This window comes from Eurosta solidaginis, chromosome 1, assembly GCF_040869045.1.
Source record: "Eurosta solidaginis isolate ZX-2024a chromosome 1, ASM4086904v1, whole genome shotgun sequence".
NCBI classification, from domain to species: domain Eukaryota; kingdom Metazoa; phylum Arthropoda; class Insecta; order Diptera; family Tephritidae; genus Eurosta; species Eurosta solidaginis.
The window spans coordinates 161,796,983-161,815,034 of record NC_090319.1 but is presented as its reverse complement, the minus strand read 5'-3'; the positions used below and the strand labels follow the sequence as shown (position 1 = coordinate 161,815,034).

The 18,052-nt window shown below is 38.2% G+C and overlaps 1 protein-coding gene and 1 pseudogene across 3 annotated transcripts in view; both read right to left on the bottom strand.

Annotated features, from left to right (window-relative positions):
• l(3)80Fg (dnaJ homolog subfamily C member 16 l(3)80Fg) overlaps nucleotides 1-18,052 on the bottom strand; it is a 2,137,133-nt gene that overhangs the window by 854,128 nt on the left and 1,264,953 nt on the right. The gene's annotated exons all lie outside the window — the stretch shown is intronic.
• LOC137238687 (putative nuclease HARBI1) lies at nucleotides 11,124-12,840 on the bottom strand (annotated as a pseudogene).

Here is an 18,052-nt window from a genome sequence, read left to right as displayed (position 1 = left end):
AAAAAATCATTGAAATCGGTGGTATACATAGTATATATCTCATACAACCGATTGTTCAGATAAGGAACTTTGCGCAATTTCTGCCCCATTTTAACAGCTAGAACCTTCAAATTTCACTAAATGCTTACGTATATAGTATATATTGTTGTGTCAAAAAATCATAGAGATCGGTGATATATATAATATAAATATGATGGTATACATATATAGCATATATATAGTATATATATATATTTTTTTGCGATTTCGGCCCCATTTTAACAGCTAGAAGATTCACATTACACCAAATTCTTACGTGTATAGCATATATATTGATGTCTGAAAAAATCATTGAGATCGGTGGTATACATAGTATATATCTCATACAACCGATTGTTCAGATAAGAAACTTTGCGCAATTTCTGACACGTTTTAACAGCTAGAAGCTTCAAATTTCACCAAATGCTTACGTATATAGCATATATAGTTGTCTGAAAAAATCATAGAGATCGCTGGTATATATATTATATACTTTATATAAACTGTAATTTTTGCCCCTTTTTTACGGCTAGAAGCTTCAAAATTCATCAAATTTTAACAAATAGTTACGTTTACGTCATATATTTTTGAAATACGTGATTCGTAGTCATAGTTTTTACATGCAGACCACAAAAAACGTGAAGCTTTGCATTCTCACACAAAGTACCTATCTATTTTTTATTTTATATTTATCTTAAAAATCGTTTAGATATGTTCAAATTTCACCAAATGCTTACGTGTATAGCATATATTGTTGTCTGAAAAAATCATAGAGACCGGTGGTATATATAGTATATATCTCATACAACCGATTGTGCAGATAAGAAACTTTGCGCAATTTCTTCCCCATTTTAACAGCTAGAAGCTTCAAATTTCACCAAATGCTTACGTGTATAGCATATATTGTTGTCTGAAAACTTCATTGAGATCGGTGGTATACATAGTATATATCTCATACAACCGATTGTTCAGATAAGAAACTTTGCGCAATTTCTGCCCCGTTTTAACAGCTAGAAGCTTCAAATTTCACCAAATGCTTACGTATATAGCATATATTGTTGTCTGAAAAAAATCATAGAGATCGGTGGTATATATATTATATACTTCATATAAACTGTCATTTTTTCCCCTTTTTTACGGCTAGAAGCTTCAAAATTCATCAAATTTCATCAAATAGGTACGTTTACGTCATATATTTTTGAAATACGTGATTCGTAGTCATAGTTTTTACATGTAGACCACAAAAAATGTGAAGCTTTGCATCCTCACACAAAGTACCTACCTATTTTTTATACCTTTCATGAAAATGAAATGGTATATTAATTTCGTCACGAAACCTAAAATTGTAAGTCCTTAAAGGAAAATAGATAGACCCACCATTAAATATACCGAAATAATCAGGTTGAAGAGCTGAGTTGATTTAGCCATGTCCGTCTGTCCGTCTGTCTGTTTGTATGCAAACTAGTCCCTCAATTTTTGAGATATCTTGATAAAATTTGGTGAGCGGGTGTATTTGGCTGTCCGATTAGACATTTGTCGGAACCGGCCGGATCGGACCACTATAGCATATATCCTCCACATAACCGATTTTTCAGAAAAAGAGGATTTTTGTCATATATTACTCAATTTAACAGATTGAAGCTTCAACCTTCACCATATAATTTCATATATTGTACATATTGTTGCCTGAAAAAATTGATGAGATCGGTCGTATATATAGTATATATCCCCCACAACCGATTGTTCAGATAAGAAACTTTTCGCAATTACTTGCGCTATTTTAAGAGCTAGAGGCTTCAAATTTCACTAAATGCTTACGTATATAGTATATATTGTTGTGTCAAAGAACATAGAGATCGGTGATATATATAATATATATATGATGGTATATAATGGCGGCCACCGTGGTGTGATGGTAGCGTGCTCCGCCTATCACACCGTATGCCCTGGGTTCAACTCCCGGGCAAAGCAACATCAAAATTTTAGAAATAAGATTTTTCAATTAGAAGAAAATTTTTCTAAGCGGGGTCGCCCCTCGGCAGTGTCTGGCAAGCGCTCCGATTGTATTTCTGCCATGAAAAGCTCTCAGTGAAAACTCATCTGCCTTGCAGATGCCGTTCGGAGTCGGCATAAAACATGTAGGTCCCGTCCGGCCAATTTGTAGGGAAAAAACAAGAGGAGCACGACGCAAATTGGAAGAGAAGCTCGGCCTTAGATCTCTTCGGAGGTTATCGCGCCTTACATTTTTATTTATATATATTTTTTTGCGATTTCGGACCCATTTTAACAGCTAGAAGCTTCAAATTTCACCAAATGCTTACGTGTATAGCATATATTGATGTCTGAAGAAATCATTGAGATCGGTAGTATACATAGTATATATCTCATACAACCGACTGTTCAGATAAGAAACTTTGCGCAATTTCTGCCCCGTTTTAACAGCTAGAAGCTTCAAATTCCACCAAATGCCTTACGTATATAGCATATATTGTTGTCTGAAAAAAACATAAAGATCGGTGGTATATATATTATATACTTCATATAAACTGTAATTTTTGCCCCTTTTTTACGGCTAGAAGCTTCAAAATTCATCAAATTTCATCAAATAGTTACGTTTACGTCATATATTGTTGAAATGCGTGATTCGTAGTCATAGTTTTTACACGCAGACCACAAAAAACCTGAAGCTTTGCATCCTCACACAAAGTACCTATCTGTTTTTTATTTTATATTTATCTTAAAAATCGTTTAGGTGTGTAGATCTGTTCACTATACATTTCTTATCTTATACATCCGATTAATCGGAGATTACGAACGGGAAAAGATTATTGTTCAGCCACATTCATCAAAGGTATGAAGTCTTCGGCACAGCCGAAGACAGTCCCGTTCTTACTTGTTATTTATACAAGAGAAATGTTTCAACACTCGCGTGGTGTCTTCTACAGTTGCTAGTTTTCAACTAACCATTTTCAACAGAAATAACAAAGTAACAAAGTAAGCCTATCTAATGTGTCAAATATTATCGGTGTTTAGAAATATAATCCCAGAACCTCTTGAATAATCTCATCGTATTGTTCATGGCATGGCAACCCTAACACATTCAAGATGTGGTGGCAACGTAGTTTTTGCTTTCACTTTATATTTGCCATTCGTTTAATAAAATAAACATTGTACACCTTTTTCTTTTCCGCCAAGAGCCATCAGACAATAAAGTCAGTCAAAATTAATTCGGAAAATTTATTTCATTGGAAACAAAGGTTAGTATAATCATCAACATAAAACTGGTCCTATCGAGCCGGATAGTTATTGACTGAGTAAAATGCAAAGAGATTGGGCAGATTTAGTACAACTTCGCGGACGTTTAAAAGGCTCAATTGCACGCACATTGGCATATGCAGAAAAGCCACCAGCGGAATGCACAGTAGAAGATGTATCATCGTGAAGATGTATCAGGGTGAACCGTACGGCTCGTGTTTGCTAGCAAATAACTTTCCTTTACGCCAACCAACACCTGCGAAAATTGCTGCTAGACAGGTACTAAAGAACTACCAAAATTCGACGGCAATCCCGAAGATTGGCCGCTCTTGATTAGCAACTACAGAAATAGTACCGAGTTGGCCGGTTACAGTGATGGCGAGAATCTAATGCGTCTTCAATCGTGCCTTCGTTTTCGTGCTAAGGAATTGGTAAAAAGTAAACTTTTAACTCCATCAATGGTAAATGAAACAGTCCAGATAAAGCGGCAAAAAGAACTCCTTTAAAAGATAAACTTGAAGGCTTTATCGAAATATATGCTCGACAATGGAGGCATGTAACATGACGGCTCATTTAAACAACCCCATGCTTGTTAAAACATTGGTTGATAAATTGCCGAATAACCACAAACTTAGTTGGGCTTTGCACCTAAAGGGTGGGAGAATACCTATAGTCAAAGTGTTCAGTGATTGGATATATGCCATAGCTGACGCCGCTAGCCAAGTCGTGTCGCCTACCATGGGTAAGCAAAATGCTTCAGTAAACACTCATCAACAAAGTTACTCAGCTATAGGAACGTGTGTCGTATGTAAAAGAGAAGCGCACAAAATTCAAAGTTGCGGCGAGTTCCAATCTTTGGGTTTGGAAGCCAAATGGAACCTAGTGAAGTAGAATAAGCTGTGTCGCCAATGCCTAAATCTTCATCGCAGAAAACCATTTTCAACAGAAATAACAAAGTAACAAAGTAAGCCTATCTAATGTGTCAAATATTATCGGTGTTTAGAAATATAATCCCAGAACCTCTTGAATAATCTCATCGTATTGTTCATGGCATGGCAACCCTAACACATTCAAGATGTGGTGGCAACGTAGTTTTTGCTTTCACTTTATATTTGTCATTCGTTTAATAAAATAAACATTGTACACCTTTTTCTTTTCCGCCAAGAGCCATCAGACAATAAAGTCAGTCAAAATTAATTCGGAAAATTTATTTCATTGGAAACAAAGGTTAGTATAATCATCAACATAAAACTGGTCCTATCGAGCCGGATAGTTATTGACTGAGTAAAATGCAAAGAGATTGGGCAGATTTAGTACAACTTCGCGGACGTTTAAAAGGCTCAATTGCACGCACATTGGCATATGCAGAAAAGCCACCAGCGGAATGCACAGTAGAAGATGTATCATCGTGAAGATGTATCAGGGTGAACCGTACGGCTCGTGTTTGCTAGCAAATAACTTTCCTTTACGCCAACCAACACCTGCGAAAATTGCTGCTAGACAGGTACTAAAGAACTACCAAAATTCGACGGCAATCCCGAAGATTGGCCGCTCTTGATTAGCAACTACAGAAATAGTACCGAGTTGGCCGGTTACAGTGATGGCGAGAATCTAATGCGTCTTCAATCGTGCCTTCGTTTTCGTGCTAAGGAATTGGTAAAAAGTAAACTTTTAACTCCATCAATGGTAAATGAAACAGTCCAGATAAAGCGACAAAAAGACCTCCTTTAAAAGATAAACTTGAAGGCTTTATCGAAATATATGCTCGACAATGGAGGCATGTAACATGACGGCTCATTTAAACAACCCCATGCTTGTTAAAACATTGGTTGATAAATTGCCGAATAACCACAAACTTAGTTGGGCTTTGCACCTAAAGGGTGGGAGAATACCTATAGTCAAAGTGTTCAGTGATTGGATATATGCCATAGCTGACGCCGCTAGCCAAGTCGTGTCGCCTACCATGGGTAAGAAAAATGCTTCAGTAAACACTCATGAACAAAGTTACTCAGCTATAGGAACGTGTGTCGTATGTAAAAGAGAAGCGCACAAAATTCAAAGTTGCGGCGAGTTCCAATCTTTGGGTTTGGAAGCCAAATGGAACCTAGTGAAGTAGAATAAGCTGTGTCGCCAATGCCTAAATCTTCATCGCAGAAAATGTTTTTCCAACAAACAATGCGGCATCAATGGCTGCACGGCCAAACATCACCCATTATTGCATAAGTGCACAAATTCGCCACCCGAACGGAGTGAAACTGTGAACGCTCATAGCGATGAAAATAGGTCGCACTTCAGAATTCTGCCGATACGAGTTTACTGCAATGGTAGCTCTATCGACACGTTTGCGTTCCAGGACAAGGGCTCGTCAGTGACATTAATTGATCAGACATTCTTTTATAAATTGGGACTGAAAGGTAAAAGTGAACCATTAGATTTGCGATGGACGGGTGATACTACGCGATCTGAGGACGATTCGGTCAAGATAAATATTTAAGTGTCGAGCGTTCAAGCTGAGTAACGGTTCATGCTATACGACGTCCATACAGTCAATACTGTTGGTTTGCCTACACAGTCGTTGAACTTCGATAACATCACCAAGGTAAATCCATATCTAATAGGTTTGCCAGTGCAATGGTATACAGAAGCCATTGGATTTTAATTGGGTTAAATAACTGGAGCGTAGCGGTACCTTTGAAGATACGAGACGGCGGACGTAGTCAACCTATTGCAACTAAAACGCGTATAGGCTGGACCCTGCAGGGTGGTTCAACAATTAGCGGATCACATTCGTCTTTAAATATACATACATGTGAGTGTCAAAGACGCTATGAAGTTCTACACGAAGAAGTAAAAGGCTATTTCGCCCTTGAAACGCCAAAAGAGAATAATATTTTATCAGCCGATAATAAAAGAGGTATGAATGTTATGGAGAAAACAGCCGTAAAAATAAATCAGCAATTTGAAATTAGTTTGCTATGGAAAAACGAGAAATTGCAATTGCCCGAAAGTTACGAGGTCGCGTGTCACCGATTAAAGTGCCTTCAAAGAAAATTCCACAAAGATCCCATACTGCAGCTAACAATGCAAACGGAAATCGACAAGTTGATTGCCAAAGGTTATGCACGAAAGGTATCGAGCAGCGAAATGTCTACGTATGAAAACACAGTATGGTATCTTCCAATGTTTGTTGCTGTAAATCCGAATAAACCCGAAAAAGTTCGACTAGTCTGGGATGCAGCAGCCAAATCCCATGGCATGTGCCTCAACGACTTTTTAATTAGTGGGCCAGATTTACTAACCCCACTTTTCAACATTTTGATCGAGTTTCGTGTTGGATAAATAGCGATTTGCGGCGATATAGCCGAAATGCTTCATCGCATTCAAGTTAAAGATGAAGATATGCACGCACAACGTTTCTTGTGGTTTGACAACGACGGCAGTCAATGTAAGCCGCGTGAGTATGTGATGAAGGCCCTAACATTTGCCATTAGCTGCGCCCCCTGCATATCGCATTTTGTACGCACCAAAAATGCTGACAAGTTTTGCGACCTATACCCTCGTGCCGTTAAAGCAGTGAAGAGCTACCACTACATGGATGACTTTATAGACAGCGTGGACTTAGAGACGAGGCGTTAGAATTGGCAAATACTGTGAAATATATTCACGCTTCAGGTGGATTTCACATGAGGAACTGGGCTACGAATTCTACTTTAGTAAGAGAACACCTATGCGATCATGATTCAGCTGCTGGAAACTCATTTAGAGCCACAGAGAAAATTCCCGGTATGTATTGGGAATTCAATAATGACATTTTTGAGTATAATGGCAGGTTCTTGAGGCTCAATAGAGACGTTTTTCGAACTAACGCAGCTCCTACCAAGAGAGAAGTTCTTCAAGTGCTTATGTCGATAATAGACGCACTTAGTTTCTTGTCGCCCTACACAATTGGGTTGAAAATGCTATTACAGGATATTTGGCGTTCAGGCCTGAAGTGGGACGACGAACTAAAAGGGGACCTATGTGCAAGGTGGTAATCTTGGCTTTCAAATTTACATAAAATATCGTCCACCGTCATTCCCAAATGTTACTCTAAGCTTCTGAAAATTGCTCAGATTATCCAGTTGTGAAAACGCTTACGCTGCAATATGTTATTTCCGTATTCAACTTAACGACGATGTCAATGTATCCATTGAAGCCGCCAAATCGAAGGTCACCCCTCTAAAACCGATATCCATACCTCGCCTGGAATTGCAAGCGGTCATATTTTTACATACCGAAATTAAGAGTTCTGTATAAGATGGGCCGAAGTAATTTCCAATATTGTAAAAATGATGCAGTGGCGCCCACTCCGCCGCAAATGGCTTGCCTTCCGAAGGCAAGATTGTCGAGTTTTGAAGGCCCATTTACGTATGTGGGTATTGACCTTTTCGGTCCATTGTATGCAACCGTGGGCAGGAGAAAGGAAAAAGATGGGGTGTTCTGTTTTTTGTGTATGACCCTGCGAGCGATACATATAGAAGTGGGTCACAGTCTTGACACCAATTCGTGCATCGTGTGTACTCAAACCTTCATCAGTCGTCGCGGATCCCCGAAAGAAGTTTACACAGATAATGACACCAACTTCAAGGATGTGGAGAAAATTATACGTGAACGGCGACTCTTAATCATCCAACTACGACTATATCAAATTGCGATTTAATCCTCCAGCAGCTCCGCACATGGGTGGTGCATGGGAGCGGTTAATATGAACAGTAAAGTCAATAATCTACGCTATGCTCCCCGCATATAAGTTCGACGACGAAACGCTAAGATGTACCCTATGTGAAGCTGATAGTGTTTTCTTTTCTGAAATAAATTGTTGCCTAAATAAATGGTACAACCTTAATAGAGTTGCTCCTGTCGCTAAAAAGTGACAACTTTTATCGTGCACAAAAAGAACACAAATGGCTACCCCGTTTATCAGCTGATTCTCTAAAGCGCGCTGTCAAGAAATAGCAATATAAAACCAAATTTTCACAATTTTTGTAAAAAAATTACGGAGATGGACAATTTTATGCATTTTATGGAAATGGACACACAAAATGTTAGCCCATCATTCAAAACTTTACAGCGTAAGTATGAATAAAAAATTTAAACTACAGTTTCAAAGTTCCACTGGATTTTCCTCTTTGCAGTGTGGTCAGAAGGTCAAACACGTCTCCTCCTCGATAGGTACGCCCAATACTTACCTGATATTGGCCCACTGAAAACACTCAAGAATAAAAAGGATATGTGGGTAAAGATTTCAACAGAAATTGAAGGGAAAAGCCCGAAACAGTGCGAGGATCGCTATAATACGATCACCCGGCGAAAGAAAGCAGCTGTGACGAACAACAACGTAACAGGAGCAAAAAGACAGAAAATAGATTTCGAAAGCGAGCTCGATGAAATTTGTAAAATTGATGACTCCCTTGCACCCGAAATCCAAATGAGCAGCCATAAAGCTGTCGCTAACTGCAAGGAGGTTGTTAAATGCGAAACAAAGAAAAAAGTAAAATCAATCCAAGACTCATTGAAGGAAATTGCACAAAATAAAGAGGAATCACGGGAAAGACGTCATCGGGAAAAATGGATGCAGCGGATAAAATGCGAAGTTTTCTAGAAAAAATACTGGAAAATAAAAGTCAATAGAAGTCCTAATTACAGCCATAGTTGTGCACAACTATGATCACAGCACAAAGTTCTTAACCACATCACATTTTAAAATACTGAATTCACTTTTTATATTGTTTAACCTCTTGGTAGGTTGCTTTCTTTTGGCAATAGGTAATTTATTAGATACTATTTACTGACGATTTCATTACCTCACCCAATAGATGGCGTTCAGGAACTATGAGAAGACATCCAGTCGCAGTTTTGAGTGAGGTATTATGACAGGCTTGCAGCTTCTTCCATTGGGCATCATGTAATGTACGTGTACGTGTATCCTCTTTAAGACAAAGGCCGACATCACGGCTTCACAGAAAGCGCGATGGAAATGGCATGACCGAGAGAGAGAGAAAATAGGGTCTTGCCATGTCTACCACAGTGGCCCCTCACTAGGGTATGCATCTTGTCGTTGGCGTGAGGGCTTATCCGAACTTCATAGCACCCGACTATGAGGCGGAGCTGTTTAGGACTGGCATCTACGCCATTTCGCCTCATAGGAGGGCGGCGAGATGTCGGTGACCAATAACTGTCAACCCCCTAATCTAGGGTGTTATGCGGACCGTGCCTATTGGATGATTTGCAGCCAGGGGATAAATTCGGCTGTATTCCAACGGAGCCTTCCCGATACCGGGCCACCTCGGGAAGTATTGATGGCGGTACCGCAGTTAGGGGAGCTGCTGTGGCGGACGGTTCTTGCTCCGTATATAATACTGAACCGCTGAGCCGGCCTTGTCTGGCAGGTAGTGGTACGACCAAGATGAAGGACTCATTACCTAATTGTAATAAGGACGATGATAAGAGGACTGAGTCGCATGCCAAGGACGACAAATACGCATTAAGCGGTTTGAGGTGGTGGATAAAGGGCAAATCCCCACGGTACCAAAGTTAAAGTATGGATATCATGCGTGATGAAGTCGGATTATGGATGGTCTTAATTGGATTAAATTACATACAGCCTTAACCAGATGGATCGGCTGATTGTTGAATTGCAGGAAGATTACATCACAATGGGAACTGTACGAGGCCAAGAAATCAGTGGACAGGGGCACGCCGCAGGGAGGGGTGCTATCACCTCTGTTGTGGACGCTGGTCATCAACCAACTGCTCAGGCGATTCGATGAGGGGCCCGTAAAACCTACGGCTTACGCAGATGACGTTGCAATTGTCATAAGTGGAAAGAGCCTTCCAACGATCAGCTCTTTGATGGTTCGGGCGTTTCGGGATATTTATACCTGCATATCTAATGTCGGTTTGAAAGTCAACGCGGGGAAGACGGATATGGTCTTGGTTACAAAGAGGGACAAGGTCCCAAATTGGAGCAGGCCGAATTTAGGAGGGGTGACCCCACAGGAGAAACCTTGCACAAAATATCTAGGAATCATCCTAGACAGTAAGCTGTTATTGAAGCTCAACGTGGAGGAGAGGGTGAAGAAGGCATCAACGGCACTTTATTCATGTAAAATCATGCTGGGGTATACGTGGGGCTTATCGCCCTCTATTTCTCATTGGGTTTTTACAGCGATTGTGAGCACTCGTCTCTACTATGGAGTTCTTGTTTGGTGGAAAGCCACACAAAAAACAACCTACCTCAAAAAATTAGAAGGGGTATGCAGACTATCAATGCTTAGCATTACGGGAGCCTTGGAAATAACCTCGACGGCTGCACTGTATGCCAATCTGCACATTCCATATATAGACCTGGTAGCAAAGAGCTTAGCTTTAACAACTGCAACCAGGCTCGGTGCAGCTTCGTTTCGGCACCCGTATTTGGTAGCAGAGGAAGGGGGGAGGCCTCCACTGAGTTGGGGAAAAAACTTGGTCTCCCTTGATGCTCCCAATTGGCGTCAGTTATCGCGAAATATGGATGACTGTTGCGAAACGGTCAACTCCGCCTACGTGGCTAAACGCCAATGAATGATGACGAAGTAATTATTAAGCTATTATGTCGATATGGTTCCAATGGACCTGCCACACTAGGCCAGGACTGTTCACGAAAAAAAATCTAAATATTTAGTACAACGAATTTCATAACACTCCGTAACATCTTTTATTTCTTTGAAATAGTTATTAAAATATTTATGTTTATGGTTTCACATGTTGGAAAAATTGTTTTTAATTTCATTCCGCTTTAGATGCCCCAACTGAGTTAGCAACTGATCTCTTCAGTCACCCCCGTTGCCGGAAGTGCCGATCTCAAGTTCTACAATATGGTCGATATCAATATCACAACTATCATTTCTTGCTATGCAAATGTTGTGAAGTGTACAGCAAGCTATAATGGACTTCGCCATGGTTTCGACATTGTGAAAATCTAGGCGCATTAGCTGGCGAAACCGAGATTTTAGGACACCAAACGTGTTTTTATTTTTACGCGCGTTTGGCAAAATTTTAGATTGTGCTTCTTCTCTGTTTCGCACATATTTCCATAATCTCGAAATGGTGTCAGTAAATACTCACGAAGAGGACAGGCAGAATCACCAAGCAAGTGATATTTTGGTGCGCATGCATTTTGCAATTCACTTCCAATGAACGATAATTTTAAAACCCGTGAGTCATGAATTTTACTTGGAATACCTGTGTACACGTCCAAAAAACGTAGGTTTGCATCGCAAATTCCTTGTAGGGTTATCGAAACAGAGTCGTGCCTGTTTGTATAAGTGGAACGGATTTTACCCTTAGGCTTTCTGGCGGTAATGTACGTACCATCTATACAACCCAAAACGTTTGGAAACCCAGCAATCTGTAAAAGGTAAAATTTTAGATAATGTATTGATTAGGTAAATTTTCTTCCATGTATATACATGATCACAGCTTCAGCGCACTTTTCAGAATTTATGCGATTTTGGTTTGTAATTAAAAAATTCCTTTAAATAGATTTAGCTGAGTATTTTTCGTCACTGTGTGAAAGTGCGCTGAAGTCTGACTATAGACGAATGTACCTTTCCAAACTCTCTTGCTATCGCTTCTTTTTCTTCTTCTTCCTTATGAAATTTTATTGTTTCCAGCGCCACTTCTTCCACAAGAAAACTCAACACTTTATTGAAGGTTGAGTGAATATTTGACATCGATACATCAAAAAGATTTGCCACTTCTCTAAAGGTTGTCTTATTAGCGCTGTACCTAAAGGATACAGATTCATTAAATCCCTTTATTATAACATGTGTAGTAACACACTATGATCTGGGTTGATTGGTAATACTCGTCAATAAATATCCGGAGAGGTGTCTTATTAGCGCTGTACCTAAAGGATACAGATTCATTAAATCCCTTTATTATAACATGTGTAGTAACACACTATGATCTGGGTTGATTGGTAATACTCGTCAATAAATATCCGGAGAGGTGTCAAAAGACGAGTTTTGAACTCAGTAATATTTACGAGCAAAACACTTGTGTTGGTGCGTGTACAACAAAATCATCAAAAATACGTCAATCAAAATTATTTGCAAGAGTTTTTGCTCATATATTTTTACATCAATTGATACCGATATCAAAACACATATTTTCACACCTCTACCGGTATTTTTGGACTTCTATTAATAGTCGAGAGTTACAGTATCCTAGAGCATTACAGTGTCATACCATGAAAAGGAAAGCATATGGGCTTCTGCTGTTGATTGCGGTCTGCCTCCCTAGTAGCTCCTGTCCGTATAAAATCTGCTGGAAGGATAGGTTTCCACCAGATATTCTGCACTTCCATGTGAAATGCGGAAGTTGTTTTTGAACTACAAAAATATAATTAATGGATATGAATACATACGTATGCTTTCTTGGCCAAATTGATACACTTACCTCCAAATCAGTGTAGAAATGCACAACTCTTTCTATGAACTTCTGGATGAGCGCATCTATCAACGAGTCCGGCTTCCATTTCTTCATCAGATGATGAAGAAGAGTCCATAAATTCGTTTAAAAATTCATTAGCAATTATTGCTTCCATATTTAATTTGCCGCTTTAAAAAAAAAAAAAAATGAAAATAAATTGTCACGATCAGCTGTTTTAGCAGAGTTGCACTGCCACACCGCCATTTTATGCAGGGTAAAAGTGTAACGCTTTTGCGTTGCGAGCAGGCAACAATTTTCACAAAAGAACGAAATACCCCGTAAAGGCGTTGTCTGCTTTTTAGAATATAACAACAACCCTTGCGCGGCGTGCAAAAAGCGTAACACTTTTGGCAGAAAAGAAAACGCTATGAGTTTATCATAAACTCACGACCATTAACATTCGTGGCTCTATAGTCATGTGACGACGAACCACTCACCCCGAACCACCTTCTTTTAGGAGCTGCCGCTGGTAATAAGCCTCTAGTGGAGCCTGATCACGACCTTTGACATCGTTGGCATCAAACCCAATAGTTCGCAAATCATTTCTGGCGAAGATGGGTACGTGAATATGGGCCATGTTTGGTGCGATGAAGAAAGTGGTTTAACAAGGTCAAGCCGGTGTCTGTAGGTGATATAGTCATATTAACCGACGATTCACTACCTCGAAACAGCTGGCCGAAAGGTGTAATCATTGAAATAATCATAGCCAAAAACGGCCAAGTCCGTCGTGTCAAGGTTAAAACCAGTACATGTGTGTTTGAAAGGCCTGCCACCAAAGTAGCCGTGCTGGACGTCGGCATAACTCAGGATGGCAAGCTCGTGGATACCTAACTCCCGCCGCCACTGCCTTATTTACTTGCATTAGCTAAGAGTTATAATGTTTTCCTATGCCTTTATTCGCATACGATACATGCTTACAAACATGAACTTCATCCATGCTCTACGTATGTAAGTCTGTGGGTATATATATACATATGTACATATTAATATCTCTTCTACGGTAAATTCATATTAATATTTCTTGTACGGTAAAATCAGCCGATCAAAAAATGCAAAAAAAGACATTGTACACTAAGAAATAATTTAACATTATTATTTGTCAAGCGGTGGTGAACATATTGTTTTAAAGCTTCTTCTACTACTTCTTCTTCTTAATATCTTAATAAAACGTGAATGCTGTTAAAAATAGTTTTTCTTTCTGCTTGACATAGAAGCAAAGTTACACAGGCCTCGAAGTTTTCAGTAGCTGTTTGTTGCGAATTTATGTTTTTGTTTAACACATTGAAAAGTTTAGTTATTGTTGCGAAATTGTTTAAAATTGAGAAATAATATTAGTTATGAGAGACTTACCCGGGTAACGTAAGATGGTATGACTGGATGGGCGCTGATGGTTTCAGGCTGGTGACAACTGACCAGAATGAGAGGAATGCTGTGGTCACCTTCGATAACCGCTGGGAGGTTGATTAACTCAAATCACCACTCTTAAACAATTGAACTGCAGCAATAAATCGACTCCCAATTTTCGGCTTCTACCTTCAAATCTCGATGTACATAAACCAGTTTTGTGTACAAACTCACCGCACCAATAAAACTTCCGTCAGCGTTGAGTAAAAGATATGTAAAATAATTCTAGTCTTCACGCCCTTTCAAGGCTTTGATCTATATTTGATATTCAATTTCCAATAAGTACAAATTACGGCGATTCGGTACTAGAATTGCGCCTTTGGTATTTATATACAATGCAGCTTCTCGCCAATTTATATTATGATTATTATAAAAAAGACCTTTAAGCACAAACTTGAAAACTATGACAATAGTATTTACTCAGAAAACTTGATCACAAAGCAAAAGTGTTGGTTTTCATGAAAGCAAAATTATATCCAAAAAGATCGCGACTTTATAAAGTTGTTTAGCAGAAAATGCACAAGATGCTGATTTTTATGGGTTTTAAGATAACAATAGCAATAATTTTTTTGATAACCAAAAGGTGGTGGTTTTCTGACAGGTTGGCGATCATGCCATATTGCCATCCTGTACTTGCGGCGAATTGAACTTGGTGGATTTTCGCGGTGGAGGCTGCCACACGTCCATGAGGAGACCCAGTGGGAACTTTAAAGGTAGATACAATTCATTGATTTTTTGGGTAATTCAATATAATACAATTCCATATAATAAAATACAGTACAAGATACGGAATATATATAAATTCATGGATATACGTATGTACAAGAGGGAGATGGGACGGGTGGCAGCCTACGCCGCGTAAACAAATATATAAACAAAGCACAGTATAGCATTTCATATGGTATTGACTGAAATGCCTAACGAATTGGTGCCATAGCAACACCTCTAGAGGAGCATGAGAAGAAGACTGCGCGATTACACAAATATGCTGGAGTTGCCTGCTTCCATTCAGCAAAGCAATATTCTGTTGGCCAAGCCGAGTTGAACTCGTTTTATTCCAAAATCGATTGAAGCCTTCTTTAAAAATCCTTGCGCAATTTCTGGATGACTGCACCAAATTTGCTAAGAACTCTTCCGTTGCTTATTCATATACTTTTGGACTGTAATAAAGAGTTTTCTGGATAATATTTTTTTAGCACAAAATTGTACAAATCAGTGTTTTTTCGTATAAGAAACAGTAAACTCAGTTGTGTAGTATCTTGCCCCGGGCGCTGCTCACAGGGGGCGCCAGATTGTCCGCAAAGCAGAACTTCCTGGATAGTTTGTATTTTTATTATAACTAATTTCTGGAAAAAAATTTCTATACTAAAAAACTCATGTATATATCCAAAACACTTGCGACAGGTTGTGGAATAATTGAAAGCATATATCTTTTTCTCTCATGTTCAACGTTACGATAGGAATTACTAAAAAGATGCTTTAACAAAAACTGTCAAACGTGAATCCGAAATTCGAGACACTCTCTGTGAAGAAACAATAGAAAAAGCGAAGTCTCTTTGTGAAAAATGGGATTTTGATATAGTAAAATATGAAAGGAGGCGCCGCAAAATCGGCTCGATATATGGTATTTCCGAATAATTTCTCGCGTCATGAAAAGTGTTCTCGATCGTCTCCAACAAAAAATACGTACAAGACTTACACGACCAAATTACCTTAAATATATATTTGGATTTCTCTTAGAAAGTGGAAATTTGTTAAACAAGGATAATAAGACGAAATTGTAAGGACTTGGGTGAATTTTATAATACAGATTTCGATGGAACGGAACTTTTTATAGAAATATGTGTCTGCAAAATATTACTTCGGAGTAGAAAAGAAATTGAACCTAAGACTCCGTTAGAATTACTTACTCTTATAATCTCGTATGGAGAAAATGTTTTTCCAAACTTGTCCATCTCAGTATTACTAATATATATATTATTACTAATGTATTATAACACTGTGGAACAAATTCAGGTTAGCAAAAGTTAGGTCGATTCTGAGAGTGAGGGGTGAACATAGAGGCTAAATTAGAAGACCCCTATCGCGGCGTTTGTTCATATTAGTTGGAATTTTCTTTTAATCCACCTTCGAACTTTGTAGTCAAATGTCGATTTTCAGCATATTGTTTGTATGGTTTTTTTGTTATAACTCGTCGACTAATTGATATTTTTTCAATCTGTTAAAGCCAAATTATTGCTAGAAACCTGCGCAACAATTAAAATTAAAAAAAAAAATGATTTAAAAAAATTTTGTAGTGGTGCTTATGAAGCGAAATGTTGGAAATTTTTTTTCATGCTTTTTGAACATATTTTCCACAAAACTAAGTTTTTTTCATTCTGTTTGATCTATATTATGCTTCTCAGTTTTTTCAATAAATTTCATTTGAAAAGAAAACAATCATAATACAAAACTTGCCTTTTCCAACTTATATTAATTTACTTCTCATTTCTTATGTACCAATTTTTTCAGTGTTGGTTTTGAAAAAACATTGAAAAAGAAATTATAAAATACGGAAAAAAATAAAATTTTGAAATGTTAGTTGTGAAAAGTGTTGAGTAAAAAAATTAATTAAATTAAATTAATGATTTGGCCAGTCGCCGTTTAGGAGGCGGCTGTTGATCAACATCACTGCTCTCTCTAATATCATGGTCATCGTCATCATCAGCAGAAAAGTCGATAAATTCGTCCAACTTATATTCTGCAATGTCATCTTTGTCTTCCCCTTCTTCCCCTTTTTCCTCGTCTTCCTCTTTTTTGTTTCCAACCACCGCAAAGGTAGCGATATTTATTTATTTCGTACATGCGAACTATTATCAAAAATAAAGATTCAGTTAAGACTCGAAACCAAGCCGAAGCTGATGTCTTTTAATCTTCCCTCGGTGGTGATAGAATTCGCCATTAATTTTTTTGGAACTTATTTCATTTTGTGAGCGATTTAGGTTAAGTGCATCGGTTTCAAAACAAAAAAGAGGAAGACGAGCAAAAAGAGGAAGAAAAATATGAAATTCCAGAATGTCAGCTGGACGAATTTATCGACCTTTCTGATGACGATGATCAAGATATTAGAGAGAGCAGTGATGTTGATCCACAGCCGCCTGCTAAACAGCGACTGGTCATATCATTAACTTAATGTTTTACTTAAATCTTTTCATAACTTTACCTTACATATATATTTATTTTACCTTACCTTAAATATATATTTATAAATATATATTTGGATTTCTCTTAGAAATTGGAAATTTGTTAAGCAAGGATAATAACGACGAAATTGTAAGGACTTGGGTGAATTTCATAATACAGATTTTGATGGAATGGAACTTTTTATAGAAATATGTGTCTGCAAAATATTACTTCGGAGTAGAAAAGAAATTGAACCTAAGACACCGTTAGAATTACTTACTCTTATAGTCTCGTATGGAGAAAATGTTTTTCCAAACTTGTCCATCTCAGTATTACTAATACATATTATTACTAACACTGTGGAACAAATTCAGGTTAGCAAAAGTTAGGTCGATTCTGAGAGTGAGGGGTGAAAATAGAGGCTAAATTAGAAGGCCCCTATTGCGGCGTTTGTTCATGTTAGTTGGAATTTTTTTTTAATCCGCCTTCGAACTTTGTAGTCAAATGTCGATTTTCAGCATATTGTTTGTATGGTTTTTTGTTATAACTCGTCGACTAATTGATATTTTTTCAATCTGTTAAAGCCAAATTATTGCTAGAGACCTGTGCAACAATTGAAATAAAAAAAAAATTGATTTAAAAAAATTTGGTGGTGCTTATGAAGCGAAATGTTGGAAATTTTTTTTCATGCTTTTTGAAC